Here is a 16,241-nt window from a genome sequence, read left to right on the forward strand (position 1 = left end):
AAAGCCTGTCCATCATCTACAGGGCACAAGTCGGTAGTGTAATGGAATACTCTCCACTTGCCTGGCTGAGTACAGCTCCAAAAACACTCGAAGCTTGACACCATCCAGGTCAAAGCAGCCCGCTTGATTGGTCCCCCTTCACAAACATTCAATTCCTCCACCACTGATGAACAGTGGCAGGCGTGTGTACCATCTACAAGGTGCACTGCAGTAACTCACCAAAGTTCCTGAAAAGCACCTTCCCAACCCACCACCACTACCATTTAGAAGGACAGGAGCAGCAAATACCTGGAAGTTCCCCTCCGAGTCACTCACCACCCAACTTGGAAATATATCACTGTTCCTTCACTGTTGCTGGGGCAAAATCCTGGAATTGCCTCCCTAACAACACAGTGCTTGTACCTACACCTCAGGGACTGCAGCGTTTGAAGAGTTGTTAGAAATACCTCTGAGCTGACGTGGGGGCGAGTACAAGAAATGTATGATGCTGCATTTGCAAAAGACGACATTTCATCCACCCTCTCTATGTAAAGGAGGCAACAGGATGCTCGGCCTCCACAGGGTGATGGACTTCCCCAAGACAGTGTGTAGACAGCATCCATGTGGGATTTGGGCTCCTCATCCTACATTCACAGGGACAATTTGAAGTCTTAACATAGAGTGGTGCCTGACCACAGTCATTTCGTTTTGGATGTGAATGGCTGTGATTCACAAAGCAGCCAGAGTGACTCCAATAAGGAAATTAAAGGGGAGAGACAGTTGGTGGGGTGGGGGGAAGAAAGAGGAATAGCAATGGGAAATAGTTGCTGGGCTAGACCGGCACTCGTGGAGCAGAGCACACAAGACTTTTGGTTAGGCCTGCTCTCTATGAATAGGGCCCATGACCTGGAACATTAGGTTCGTCAATCATATTTTCCCCATTATCAGAACATTGAAGCCAGCAGTTTTTGATTTCTTTGATTAATTCCATTCAAGGTTCATAAGAGGAGATCTCAGCCTCTTCCAAATAGCCTGGGCTTGTAGTTGGTGTTTTGACCCAGCGCTAGCACTGGGTTAGCATCAGCGTGATGCCGCAGTCTGAGCAGAGGATTTGGCTGGTGTGGGTGGTAACCACCTCGCCAATGGAACTGTATGCGCCTCAGGGTGCAAAGAGGTCCGCGAGTTTTTCCCAGGTAATTTGATAGTGAGCCGCAGGATGAATATTGAAGTGAACGTTTCACATTATTGACTGTTCCATTTTGATGTTTCGAGAGAGCATCGGCAGCATGGATTAAGCAGAGGCAGAGCTGGATGCTGTCAGCAGACGGACAGCAGTATTCCTCATCTCTCCAGTTAATGTCACTGTGAACCAGCATGCAGATGAGGAAGGGGGAAGGAATCGAAAGCTGGATCCTTGGAGAAGTCAACAGTAAATGGAGGAGGAGTCATTATTAGATTATTATTATGAAATTAAAAGTAGGGACTGAAAGTCGCACAAATGGGGAAGAAAATGGGGCCTATGTAAAATGGTGGACCAGTTCACCACCATTCGCATTGTCTAACCAGCCAAGAGCAACTTCATTCCCTATCATGCTTCCAAATCACATGGGAAAGGTTGAATCCAATTTCAGAGAGAGCTGGAAAACTAATGGCTGTGGCAGTTTGGGGGCTAGTGTGATGCGGCAGATTCCAAGGCTTCGGTGTAAAGGTGGCTTTGAATTTAACAGAGGCAGAATTGGCAAAATGGTTACTTGTTATCCCAAGATGGTTCATGTTCTGGACTTTCTACTTATACTAATTTCTCAGTAATGTTAGTTTGTGCACTACCCTCGGTAACCACCGTGGGTCAGAAGAGCCTATGCACTACTTTTTGTGAGATGGTGAAGACTCTGCAATCTGATGCAGACAGCAACCCAGACACACGCACAGCAATATGGAGATACAAGTATGGGTATTGGTGCAAACACCAAACCAGATAAGGATATCAATTTAAGTACATAGACACCAGCCCAGACACACAGACGTGGGCAGTAGCTTGGAGGTATTGACAGGGGCAGCAATCTAGATGTATTGTTTAAGGCGGTGTATTTATGTTGACGGGTGACAGGTTCTAGCCCCTCCACGGTCGCTAAATGTGCGGTACCAGTTTTGCTGTCATGGAAGTCCATGAATCCTGCCCCGGTGCCAACACTAAGTCTCAGGAACGGAAAATCCAACCAAATATCTTGTGGAACATATACTTGCCATTTAAAGTCTGTTAGCTTGTCACTCACTTTTGTGATCCTCAGTAGCTTTACTGCTACAATCCTGAAATGCAGGTTGTATTTATTTTTAGGTTTGTTAAGTACTTTTCAGAATTCAAAGAGAATTTGGTCTGCACCAGGAACAATAACACTTCAGTATATTTTAAAATTCTATATTAGTGTTGCCATCTCCCAAGTAGCTTTTCAAATATGGTCTGGTACAATACGTTATATGTTGCAACAGAATATCAATTATTACTGAACAGTCGCAGCACTCAAAGAGTATTGTCTCCAGCTGTTTCCTCACTGATCTCTATGCCGTCCACTTGGTATTCCTCTCCACACTGTCACTCAAAGCTGTCACCCGTCAACATAAATACACCGCCTTAAACAATACATCTAGATTGCCACATAGAACACAATCGATACAAATGAGAAACGGTCTGGGGTTCGCCGAGTTCGTGATTGACACTCAGGAGGGTGACAAGTTGCAGCCGCATTTACACACCTCACTCCCCACACACACCATCCCAGCCAACAAGGTGGCACTGGTGGCACTGGAGCACGCCCAGCCCGCTGATGGGTCGGCTGGGGCCAGAGGGCAACTAGGGGCGTGCACTGGGGGGAAACACATAGGACTTTGCAATCTTGGAAGAAATTAGTCACTAAATACACAGTGGGCAGTCAGCGTCGTGCACAGCTGAATGACTGCCTTTCAGGCCGCAACAATGATGTTCCATGCCATTCCACCCTGACCCCACAGCCCACCTCCTGGCCACTCACCACTCCTCCCCTGGCAGAAGCCCCCCCCCCCCCCCCCCCCCCCCCCCCCAGCCAGCGGCACGACGGTCAGCAAACTATGGTGATGTTGGACACTTTCCGTACCCCTTTTTCCCCTCAGCAGACACGGCACCTGTTTCACGATTTTTAAAAGCACAAGTGAACCTCGCCGACAGGAATTCGCCAGTGCAGGCGGAGAATCATGGAGGCCCCGGGGAATACCGGGTCGGGTCCACTAATGACATGTCACGGGTGTTTACTGTACGTGCATTCCAGAATGCATTGACGACGAATGCTGTTGAGGCGACGGAGAATTGCGATTTGGCGTGGAACGGCACCCACCATGATTTCAACGTCGGAACTGATTCTCCGCCCAATCGTGTTTCCTGATTACGGTGTCGGCCAATGGAGAATCCCGCTTATAGTCTGTGGATTGTGACACTAGGAAGAAATGAGTCACTAAGTTCCTTCAATATCTCTGCTCCGTCACCCCTTGCTTGGTTCAACTCGTAAACTCTCCAGGCAGAGCCAGAGAAACTCTTTCAATGGTTTATTTTCTGGATCCAGCACCATTCTCTCTGGAGTCCAAGTATCCATCCTTGCCTCCTATTCCTCATCTATATGCTGCCCTTCAGCAACATCATCCAAAGATGTGGGACCAGATTCTCCGTCGTCGGGATCTTCCATTTCGCCGACAGCGCACTGATGTCGGTGGATTTCCCGATAGCGTGGGGGTGCCCATAATGGGAAGCCCCATTGGCCGGCTGCCGGGACAGAGAATCATGCTGCTAGCGACGACACGGCGCACCAGAAAACGGGAATCCCGCCCGTGATATCAGCGCTCCCTTTTGCTTTTGATTCATTCATGGAATGTGGCTGTCATTGAAATGGTCACTATTTATTGCGCTTCCCTAACTACCCTTGGAAGGCTGATGATAACCCGCTATCTTGAATCATTGAATCGACCTATACATGACGTATTGGTACACCCACAATAGTGGGCCTTATAGCCTGCAATCTGAATGGAGCCATGTCCTAAGATCAAAAGAGCCTCTTGTCAACAGAATTCGACTTAAAAAAGGAAAAATTATATAACATGATTAGATCATCATGGACCTTAGTAATTACTCAGAATTGCATAGAATATACAGCACAGGAACAAGCCATTCAGCCCAATCAATCCATGTTGGTGTTTATGCTCCACCCAATCCTCATCCTGTCTTTCCCCATCCATTTCTCAGATTAACCCTTTTTTCCTTTGCCCTGGTATTGCTTATCTTCTCCCTGAGTGCATCCATGATATTCACCTCAACCACTCCCTATAGTAATGAGTTTCATATTCAGCCCCTGGGCAAAGAAGTTCCTTCTGAATTCCTTTGGAATTTCTTGGTGACTGTCTTGAATTCATGTCCTCACCCACTTCATCAAAACCCTTCATAGTTTTAAGGACTTCTATTCGGTTGCTCTTCAGCAGTCACCCAAAGGTTCATGTATTCTCGTACTCCTATACCCTTACAGTGACTAGACCTGTACATAGAACTCTACATAATACGAACAAGTGTGGCCTAATAAACGTTTGAGACATGTTTAACATGATTTCCTTACTTTTCAATCCTACCCCTCTCAAAGTAAACTCAAGAGCTTTGGGCGCGATTCTCCGCTCCCCATGCCGGGTGGGAGAATCGCGGGAGGTCCCCCTGACTAATTTCACGACCCCCTGGCGCCCCCCCCGTGATTCTCCCACCCCCCGCTCGGAAGAATCAATGAGCCAAGCGGCCTGCCGTTCACGACCGTTTCACGACGGCGGCAACCACACCTGGTCGCTGCCGTTGTGAAATCACCGTGCGATGCCCGTTTTGGGGTTTGTAGGGGGCCTGGTGGGGAATGAGCACCACGACTGTGCTCGGGAGGGGACAGGCCCGCGATCGGTGCCCACCGGTCATCGGGCCGGCGTCTCAATCGGACGCACTATTTCCCCTCCGCCACCCCGCAAGATCAAGCCGCCACGCCTTGCGGGGCGGCTGAGGGGAAAGACGGCCACTGCGCATGCGCAGGTTCGAGCTGTCAGCCGTCGTGATGTCAGCCGCGCATGCGCGGGTTGGAGCCAGCCAACCTTCTCATGCGCGTCTGACATCACATAGGCGCCGCCGTCGCGTCACTCTTGGCACGCCGCCTGGCGGCCGAGTGTTACGGAGCGTCGCTCCTAGCCCCGCCGGGAGGGGAGAATCGGGGGCGAGGAGCGGCCTCCGAGGCCGTCGTGAAACTCAGCCGAGTTCACGACGGCCCTCCCGATTTTTCCCGGGAGCGGAGAATTCCGCCCTTTGTTTTAATAGCCTTGTTAATCTGCAGCACAACTTTAAGTAACTTGTGTGTTTGTTATCCCAATCCCTCTGCTTCTCTACGAATTTAAGATTCTTATTTTCCAAGTCATATCTGACCACCTACCAAGTTACCACCAACACGTCACCTGTTCCACCAGAGGCCCAAACATCCTGGACCACTGCTACACAAATACCAAACATGCCTACCGCTCTATCGCCCGCCCACACTTTGGCAAATCTGACCAGAAGGCTGTGCTCCTGCTCTCGGCTTATAAACAAAAACTGAAGCGGGAGAATCCGTCAAAGAAAGTCGTGCATTGTTGGTCTGAGGAATCGGATGATCTCCTACAGGACTGCGTAGAGTCAGTGGACTGGTCAGTATTTAAAAACTTTGCAACCAGCCCGAATGAGTGCGCCACTACAGTAACTGACTTCATTAGTAAGTGTGTAGAAGACTGTGTGCCAAAGAAGCAAATCCACGTGTTTCCCAACTGGAAACCCTGGATGAACAGGAATATCCACTGCTTGCTGTAGTCTAGGTCTGAGGCGTTCAAGTCAGGTGACCCTGACCTCTACAAGAAAGCCAGATATGATCTAAAGAAATCCATCAAATATGCCAAAAGACAGTACCGGACCAGTCTCAAGTTCCAGGCTAGCCACACGGATCCCCGCCGTCTATGGCAAGGTCTGCAAGACATAACGGGCTACAAAATGAAAGCATGTAAAATTGTCGGCTCCAACGCACCCCTCCCTGATGAGCTCAACGCATTCTATGCCCTCTTTGAGCAAGAACATAGAACATAGAACAGTACAGCACAGAACAAGCCCTTCGGCCCTCGATGTTGTGCCGAGCAATGATCACCCTACTTAAACCCACGTAACCCGTATACCCGTAACCCAACAATCCCCCCATTAACCTTACACTACGGGCAATTTATCATGGCCAATCCACCTAACCCGCACATCTTTGGACTGTGGGAGGAAACCGGAGCACCCGGAGGAAACCCACGCACACACGGGGAGGACGTGCAGACTCCACACAGACAGTGACCCAGCCGGGAATCGAACCTGGGACCCTGGAGCTGTGAAGCATTGATGCTAACCACCATGCTACCGTGAGGCCCTCCATCCCAGAGGTCAGCGAGTGCGAGCCCTCCATCCCAGAAGCCGCGGATGAACTTGTATCTGAGATCACCACTGCAGACGTCAGAGCAGCCTTCTCGAAGGTCAACCCACGGAAAGCCACTGGCCCGGAAGGGGTACCCGGATGAGCACTCAGGTCATATCATAGAATTTACAGTGCAGAAGGAGGCCATTCGGCCCATCGAGTCTGCACCGGCTCTTGCACGGATCAGCTGGCGGGGGTATTTGCAGACATCTTCAACCTCTCTTTACAACAAACTGAGGTCCCTATCTGCTTCAAGAAGACGACCATCATCCATATACCAAAAAAAAGTCAAGCAGCATGCCTGAATGACTATCGTCTAGTGGCTCTGACATCCATCATCATGAAGTGCTTCGAAAGGTTAGTCATGGCACAAATCAACTCCAGCCTCCCGGATTGCCTTGATCCACTAAAGTTCTCCTACCGCTGCAACAGGTCCACAGCAGACGCCATCTCCATGGCCCTGCACTCTACCCTGGAACACTTAGATAACAAAGACACCTATGTTAGACTCCTATTTATCGACTACACTCAGCCTTCAACACCATCATTCCTACGAAACTCATCTCCAAACTCCGTGGCCTTGGCCTCGGCTCCTCCCTCTGTCACTGGATCCTGAACTTTCTAACCCACAGGCCACAATCAGTAAAGATAGGCAACAACACCTCCTCTACGATCATCCTCAACACCGGTGCCCCACAAGGCTGTGTCCTCAGACCCCTCCTATACTCCTTATCCACCTGTGACTGTGTGGCCAAATTCCCCTCCAACTCAATTTTCAAATTTGCTGATGACACCACCGTAGTGGGTCGGATTTCAAACAATGACGAGACAGAGTATAGGAACAAGACAGAGAATCTGGTAAACTGGTGCGACATCAATGTCAACAAAACGAAGGAGATTGTCATCGACTTCAGGAAGTGTAGTGGAGAACATGAAATGAAATGAAAAATGAAAATTGCTTATTGTCACGAGTAGGCTTCAATTAAGTTACTGTGAAAAGCCCCTAGTCGCCATATTCCGGCGCCTGTTCGGGGAGGCTGGTACGAGAATTGAACCGTGCTGCTGGCCTGCCTTGGTCTGCTTTAAAAGCCAGCGCTTTAGCCCAGTATGCTAAACCAGCCCCAACATGCCCCTGTCTACATCAATGGGAATTAAGTAGAAAGGGTCGACAGCTTCAAGTTTTTAGGTGTACAGATCACCAACAGCCTGTCCTGGTCCCCCCATGCTGACACTATAGTTAAGAAAGCCCACTCTACTTTCTCAGAAGACTAAGGACATTTGGCATGTCAGCTGCAACCCTCACCAACATCTACAGATGCACCATAGAAAGCATTCTTTCTGGTTGTATCACAGCTTGGTATGGAGCCTGCTCTGCCCAAGACCGCAGGAAACTACAAAAGGTCGTGAATGTAGCCCAGTCCATCACGCAATGCCAACCAGCCTCCCATCCATTGACTCTATCTATAATTCCCGCTGCCTCAGAAAGGCAGCCAGCATAATTAAGGACCCCACGCACCCCGGACATACCCTCCTCCGTCAGGAAAAATATACCAAAGTTTGAGGTCACGTACCAACCGACTCAAGAACAGCTTCTTCCCTACTGCCATCAGACTTTGAATGGACCTACCTCGTATTAAGTTGATTTTTTCTCTACACCTTGCTATAACGATAACATTATATTCTGCAGTCTCTCCTTCCTTCCTTATGTACGATATGCATTGTTTGTACAGCATGCAAGAAACAATACTTTTCACTGTAAACTAATACATGTAATAATAATAAATCAAATCATCAAATCACGTAAAATCAAATCATGACCTTATTGTTACCAAATGGTAATACCTCATACTTGTCTAGTTGAAAATCTTTTGTCAATCATATGTCCATTCTTCAAGTTTACTGATCTTTTGTAATTCTGTTATAGGCCTCCTCAGAACTGAGAAACATTCTTATTATGTTGAAGGTTCAAACCACCATAAATTGATTGCTTTTGCACAATATGTACAAACATGCAAAAGCAAATTTATAAAGGTCTTCTATTTCTTATGTATACTGTATTATAATTAAAAACTTTTGTTATTCAACAAAGTACTTAAGTCTTACCTTTTTCTTATGTTTAAAGGAGAGTGATGCTGCTTTTGGCCACAGATTAGTTTAATATTAGGAGTGTTGTCGGAGAGCAGACACATCACAGACTCACACTCTTACCTCTTTCTCACACACACAGACACAGACACACACACTCTCTCTAAAAGACACATGCATTCTCTCTCTCTCACACACACACTATCTCTCACACATGCACCTCTCTTTTAGGCACACACAGCTCTCTCATGTCGACACTCCTCTTTCCCAGTGACACCCACATTCTTACCTCTTTCACACACCTCTCAAATACAGTCTTTTTCTCACAAACACACATCTGACACGCACACACACTGTCTCTCAAAGACACATACTCACATGCATACACTCACCACTCCCCCTCGCACATCCACATTCAGACCTCTCACACTCTGAGCCCTATCTCTCACACACTTCAACTTCCAGCATTCTCACACATTCACCTCTCTCCCTCTCTCACACACATACACCTCTTTCACACACATGCACACACACACACACTCACCTCTCTCAAACACACACACCCTGACCTCTCACAAACACATTCACCCCTCACTCTCTCACACACACACCCACCTCTCTCAAATCTCTCTCCCTCTCACCGCTCCCAAACATACATGACCTCTCATACGCAAACACACAGTTCCGTCTCGCACACAGCTCCCTCATACACACACACATGCAACCATCTTCCCGCACTCCCTGATTCTCACCTCCCTCTCTCACCTCCCCCCCCCCCCCCCCCACCTCAAGCATGCACACACTCGGGTCTCTCTCCCTCACTCCATGGCCGCTTCCCCTCCCGTCCCATGGCCACTGCCTAGCTTGCTGTGTTGTCCATTCTCATTTTAGGCTGGACCTTTGAAGATTTACTTCCCGCTGATGCCAGCTTATTCAATCAGAGGCTGGCGTCTCATTGCATTGGCTGTTCGTAGGTTCACTAGTGAACCTATCAGCAGCCAATGTGGGGAGAAGCCAGCCCCTGATTTAGAAAAGCAGCTTCAAAGCAGTTCTCAAATTCTCTACATCAGCCTGGCCTAACATGGTACCATGATGTGTTGGGTACTCTGGATCCGTGGAGACTGCGTTTCCCTCAGCAGTAACACATACAGGCTACCAACACTTGAAATAGTACAACACTATTGTATTAAGCTAGAAACTGTTGAACATACTTTCACTGTGGGTCGACACTATGTTCGATTAAACTAAAGACCTATGCCTATCCTAACCAGTCTATGCACTAAGCACCTGGTGAAGATCTGTGCTGCAAGCTGTGAGCTCTGTCCTTCTAAGAGGCTGCATCCCGAATGAGCGGGAAAACTGATGCCCTCTTCCTTTATAGTCAGTGTGCTCTAACTGGTGATTGGCTGCAGTGTTGTGTGTGTTGATTGGTCTTGCTGTGTGTCAATCAGTGTGTGTCTGCACCATGATATACTGGTGCGTATATTATCCATCCTCGGATATATTGAACGGAACACCAGGGTTCCAGGGAGCCCAGTTTGGGAAAGCCTGAGGTGAGTGATCAGGAGCATCTTAATGGAGGAGCGAGATGGAGAGGGCATTCTAGGGCTTAGGGCCAAGACGACTGAAGGCACGTCCACCAGTGGTTAGGGGAAGGAAATGGAGCAGGTTGCAGAGATAGGGTGAGGCCATGCAGGAATTTAAACTGGAGGTGAGAATTTTAAAAATGAAGTATTAGTAGACCGGGACCAATGTACTTCAGTTAGTGCAGGGGTAATGGATAAATGGGGGTTGATGCAAGTGAGGGTGCAGGCAGTGAAGTACTCTTATACTGGACATAGAATATTTTTATTTAATTTATCCTTTCATCAGGTGAACTCAGAGGGTCCGACAAAATCAGAGGGAAGAGGGATCACAATGATAATTTTTTGTAGGAAGAGTCGAGAAGCAGAATGTTATTTTAAATGGAGAGAGGTAACAAAGCAATGTGCTGAGAAGGGATCTGGAAGTCCTTGTACAAGAATCACAAAAAGTCAGGCTCCAGGAACAGCAAGTAATTAAGGAGGAAAATTGAATGTTTGACTTAATTACGAGGGGAATGAGGTGTAAAAGTAGGGAAGTCTGGCTACAACGGCACCCAGCCTTGGCAAGACCACGCATAGGGTACTGTGCACATCTTTTGTCACCTTACTTAAAGAGGAACACAATTGCTTTGGAAAGAGCTTAGAGAAGGTTCCCGAGGATGAATCCTGGGCTGAGGGATTGTCTTATGAGGAAAGGTTGAGCAGGTTAGGCCGATAGTCATTGGAGTTTAGAAGAATAAAAGGTCATGTTAATGAAACATATAGGATTCTGGGTTGGGCGGGGGGGGCTTGACATGGTAGATGCTGAGAGGATGTTACCCCTTGTGGTGGAATCCAGAATGAGGGGGTCCAATTTCAAAAGAAAGGGGGCAGGATTCTCCGTTCTGCCAGCCCCGTTTTGCGGCCTGAGCGGGATTCTCCGTTTCCGCAGCCAGCCAATGGGGTTTTCTATTGTGGCCACACCACACCGGTGAGAAATCCCTGGGTGTGGGTGCGCTGCCGGCGAAGCGGAGGATCCCGCTGATGGAGATTCCCGCAGAGGATCTACCATTTAAAATGGGAATAAGGAGGAGTTTCTTCTCTCAGATGTTGGTTGGAAATATCATCCCCAGTGTACCGTGAAGGCTGGGTCATTGGATAGCTGAGTTAGACAGATTTGTGATTGACAAGGGGGCAGACAGGAAAGTGGAGCTTTAAAAAAATTATTTCATTGGATGTGGACATCACTGGCAAAGCCAGTCACTGATGCCTATCTCTTGAGCTGAGCGGCTTGCTGGGCCATTTCAGAGCACAGTTAAGACCCACTCACATGGCTGTGAGCCTAGAGTCACATGTAGGCCCATTTGCTTGCTTGAAAGGGCATTAATAAACCAGATGGGTTTTTACAACTGCTGCTAGTTTCATGGTCACCATTACTGAGACCAGCTTTCATTTCAATTTACTAATTGAATTTAAATTCCACCAGCTGTGGCACAGTGGTTAGCACTGCTGTCTCACAGCGCCAAGGGCCCGGGTTCAATTCCGGCCTTGAGTGACTGTATGGAGTTTGCACGTTCTCCCCGTGTGTGCGTGGGTTTCCTCCGGGTGCTCCAATTTCCTCCTAATGTCCAAAGATGTGCAGGTTAGGTGGATTGGACATGATCAATGCATGAGGTTATGGAGATAGGGTGGTGGAGGAGGCCTAGATAGAGTGCTCTTTCAGAGGTTCAATGCAGGCTCGACAGGCCACATCGCCTCCTACTGCACTGTCGGGATTCTATGGAGAATGAGTGAGATTTGAACCAATGTCCCCAGACCATTAGCCTGGGTCTCTGGATAACTAACCCAGTGACAATACCACAACACATCTCCCCGAAGTTAAGGCCACAATCGGATCAACCATGATATTATTGAATGGTGGACCAGGCTTGAGGGACCAAATGGCCTACTTGTGCTCCTAATTCTTATGACCTTATGCTCCTCTGTAATTTATATTAATTTAATAGTCCCGATGCTGGAATATCCTAGTCCAATGGTGGACAACCTGTGGCCTGGGGGTCACATGCGGCCTATCAGGCTTCTGAGTGAAGTCCACGAGACATTTTGTTGACCATTGTCCACACGCAGGGTTGCCACATTCTGTTGGTTTCTATCCGCATATTTCTTTTCCCCAGTGTATGACTGAAGTAAAGCCAGGGCAAGTGAACTAAGATGCGTGCTGATTGCACGCAACATGGATTGTGAAAGCTGTGCAATCCCTCTGCAACCAATCAAAGCATAAATACTTATTTTGTTTATACCATTTGAAGTTGATAGTTCTATTAATATACGAATGATTAAGCATTTTCCATAACCCATTTCAAAATATTCGGCGCGTATTAAATGTATTTAATCTTATTCATGGCGCCAGCATTAGTGAACTTGTCTGGTTTCAATCTTGCAGCTCACTGAGATGAAGGAGGGCCACTCATGCTGCCCACTCACTAGCCCAGGTTGCCTATCACCAGGTTGTGATTTAAAAAATTTATTTCTCTCCCCCCCACCCCCACATCTAGTGTGGTTTTTCATATCACCTCTCAGTTATTTTTTATTTATTTATTTAAAATTTAGAGTACCCATTTCATTTTTTTCAATTAAGGGGCAATTCATCTACCCTGCACATCTTTGGGTTGTGGGGGCGAAACGCACGCAGACACGGGGAGAATGTGCAAACTCCACACAGGCAGTGACCCAGGTTCGGGATCGAAGCTGGGTCCTCAGCGCAATGAGGCAGCAGTGCTAACCACTGTGCCACCATGCCGCCCCAAACAAATGAAATGAAAATGAAATGAAAATTGCTTATTGTCACGAGTAGGCTTCAATGAAGTTACTGTGAAAAGCCCCTAGTCGCCACATTCCGGCACCTGTCTGGGAGGCTGATGCGGGAAATGATTTATTGCCAAAGTAAAGTATTTACAAGTAACCGTCCCAGTCTCAGTCTCGGGACCACTCTGCAGTTCGGCTCCTATCTTTTAAGGTCCTGAATTAACTATCCCGCTGATGGCCTCCGCCCTTCAGGGGGGAAGTACGCACTCCACGAGGCTCATGGGGAGATTAATCGGGTTCGTCCCCCGGGGGTGAAGAACAGCAAGATTAAGTCATCAATCATCAAAGGAGGGTGTTTAAAAAAAATCGTTCCTGGCAAAATGCTTGATCTAAGATCAGGATATCAAATACAATCTGAGCGTGATTGTAGTCCAGTCAATCTCTGTGAAATTCATGCGTTTGAAGTTACAGTGTGACTGTGAAGCAATGTTTTAGTGCAACTGGGTTCTGTGCTCTCGGCTTGATGAGCTCTCTCTCTACTTGTAGTCTGAAATGTGAAGCGTGTTCGCTGGCAGGAAGAAAGTAAACTAATCATTCTAGTGTCCAGTTGTGCCAGTTACTTTCCCTGTACAGGAGTTGCACGGTACTTATGTTGCGGTCACATCGTTCTGGACCTGATCTACAGTTAGAAAACAGATGGTTTGTTCTGCTGCTTTGATATCAATGTGGAAACTGTACTCAAGAGTTGCTGATAGCTTTTGCTGTGTAACTAATGTTCCACAGCTTTGAAAGACAAAAAGACTTGGATTTAATACAGTGCCCCTTTCACCTCGACCTCAAGACATCCCAAACCACTTTACAGCCAATTCAGAACTTTTTGAAGTTTTTACAATCCCTGGGGGGGGACACTAAGAACTAAAAGAACCAAATGACCCCAAATGTTTCTGCCGCGCCCTCTGGAGTGGGGCACAGGCCTATCATCATCGGCTAACAAAAGGCCCTTCCGTCTAAATTCTGTCTATATTTTGGTCAGTAGAAAACTATCCATTGTTGAACAATTTTACTATATTTTTAACACCCCAAACAGAAAGCCACTGAGTTTTGATGAAGTGACTACCAAGTAGACTGTCAGTGGAGACCATCTCTTGTTGATCCATGAAATCCCGAGTGTGCAGAAGGAGGCCGTTCGGCCCATCGAGTCTGCACTGACCCTCCACAAGAGCACCCTGCCTAGATCCACTCCCCTGCCCAAACCCTGTAACCCCATAACCTCATCCACCAATTATTTGGACACTGAGGTGCAATTCAGCATGGCCAATCCACCTAAACTACACATCTTTGAGGAGGAAACTGGAGCACCCGGAGGAAACCTTGGCAGACACAGGGAGGACGTGCAAACTCCACACAGATAGTTACTCAAGGCCGGAATTGAATCTGCGTCTCTGACTCTGTGAGGCAGCAGTGCTAACTAGTGTACCACCCAAGGAGGTAAGTGTGCATCTTGTCTGCATACTGAGCAGGTAACCACTGTGGCTTTGCTGCCAGTTAACTTGCTTATTGAAAACAAGAACTACTTTCAATATATTCACCCTGCGACTTTGCATGGCCATTGCATGGCCAGAGACCATAAAATAATAGCAGTCATTAAAGCATTAAAGACGCATCATGATCACAAAGTGTTAATAACATCCACACATTTGAATGGGATGACATGGTCAAGTCTGTAAACACTTAGCCATCAATGTGGCATCTGCAATCAATCAGATTTTCCTGTTGAATGAAAACTCTCGATGCAGGCAAGGGTCAGTTGTTAGAGACACAACTCTAACTTTAAATCAAATCACATCTTTGTTGAACACAATATAAAATTCCAATGCTTATCACTATTACAAGAGAGGTTCCACCATAAATCGCATTGATAGCCCATAAATTATCCTAGCTTCCTTTGCTACCACTACAAGTTCACAAGCATAGGGCAAACTATTAAGATTGATCTAACTTCTAGTAGTGGACTTGTGGAGAGTGCCGCTACTCAATCACAGTTGGCCAGGCACAAGTGGAGATCAGACTCCATCTACTCACACTGTTTTCATTAGAAAGGTGGAGGTTGAGGGGTGACCTGATAGAGGTCTACAAGATTATGAAGGGCATGGATAGAGTAGATGGGCTGGAACTCTTTCCCACGGTGGAGGGGCAGTCACCAGGGAGCATAGGTTTAAGGTCCATGTGGCAAAGTGTAGAGGAGATGTGCAAGGCACATTTTTTACGCAGAGGGTGGTGAGTGTCTGGAATGCGTTGCCAGGAGAGGTTGTGGAAGCAGATACATTAAAGGCATTTAAAAGGCACCTTGACAAATACATGGGTATAGAGGTATACGGCACAAGGCAGTGCTGAGGGTTTTGGCAAAGGTTGGTATCATGACCGGTACAGGCTTGGAGGGCGGAAGGGCCTGTTCCTGTGCTGTATTGTTCTTTGTTCTTTGTTGTTCAAACTGGAGACTTGAAGCTTACTTCTTCAGCGATGTTGTTCCTTGAAGCTAATGAAATCTCTTTGTCTCTCCTTCTTATCCAAATCTCGCTGGCACTGATGTCATGTTTCCATTCATGAGCTCAAAGTTCAACACGAATCAATCACTGTCCTTGAGTTACAAATGTTCAAAGAGTTGTGACTCACTCAGGGGTCTTAATTCTCTCAGGAGCTTGACATACAGAGTCCTGTGTTTAATCACTGTCTGCCCAAAGTTTAGCCACAGCCATTGTCCAATTAGCTCCTGTGTTCACGAGGTTAATCCCAGAGCTGAAGGGGTTGGATTACGAGGAGAGGTTGAGTAGACTGGGACTGTGCTCGTTGGAATTTAGAAGGATGAGGGGGGGATCTTATAGAAACATATAAAATTATGAAGCGAATAGATAGGATAGATGCGGGGAAGTTGTTTCTACTGGCGGGTGAAAGCAGAACTAGGAGGCATAGCCTCAAAATAAGGGGAAGTAGATTTAGGACTGAGTTTAGGAGGAACTTCTTCACCCAAAGGGTTGTGAATCTATGGAATTTCCTGCCCAGTGAAGCAGTTGAGGCTCCTTTTTAAATGTTTTCAAGATAAAGATAGATAGTTATTTGAAGAATAAATGAATAAAGGGTTATGGTGTTCGGGCGGGAAAGTGGAGCTGAGGCCACAAAAGATCAGCCATGATCTCATTGAATGGCAGAGTAGGCTCGAAGGGCCAGATGGCCTAGTCCTGCTCCTAGTTCTTATGTTATGCTCACTCACTGACTGCACATCCTGTTCTTCACTGCAGAC

This window comes from Scyliorhinus canicula, chromosome 17 (assembly GCF_902713615.1).
Source record: "Scyliorhinus canicula chromosome 17, sScyCan1.1, whole genome shotgun sequence".
NCBI lineage: Eukaryota > Metazoa > Chordata > Chondrichthyes > Carcharhiniformes > Scyliorhinidae > Scyliorhinus > Scyliorhinus canicula.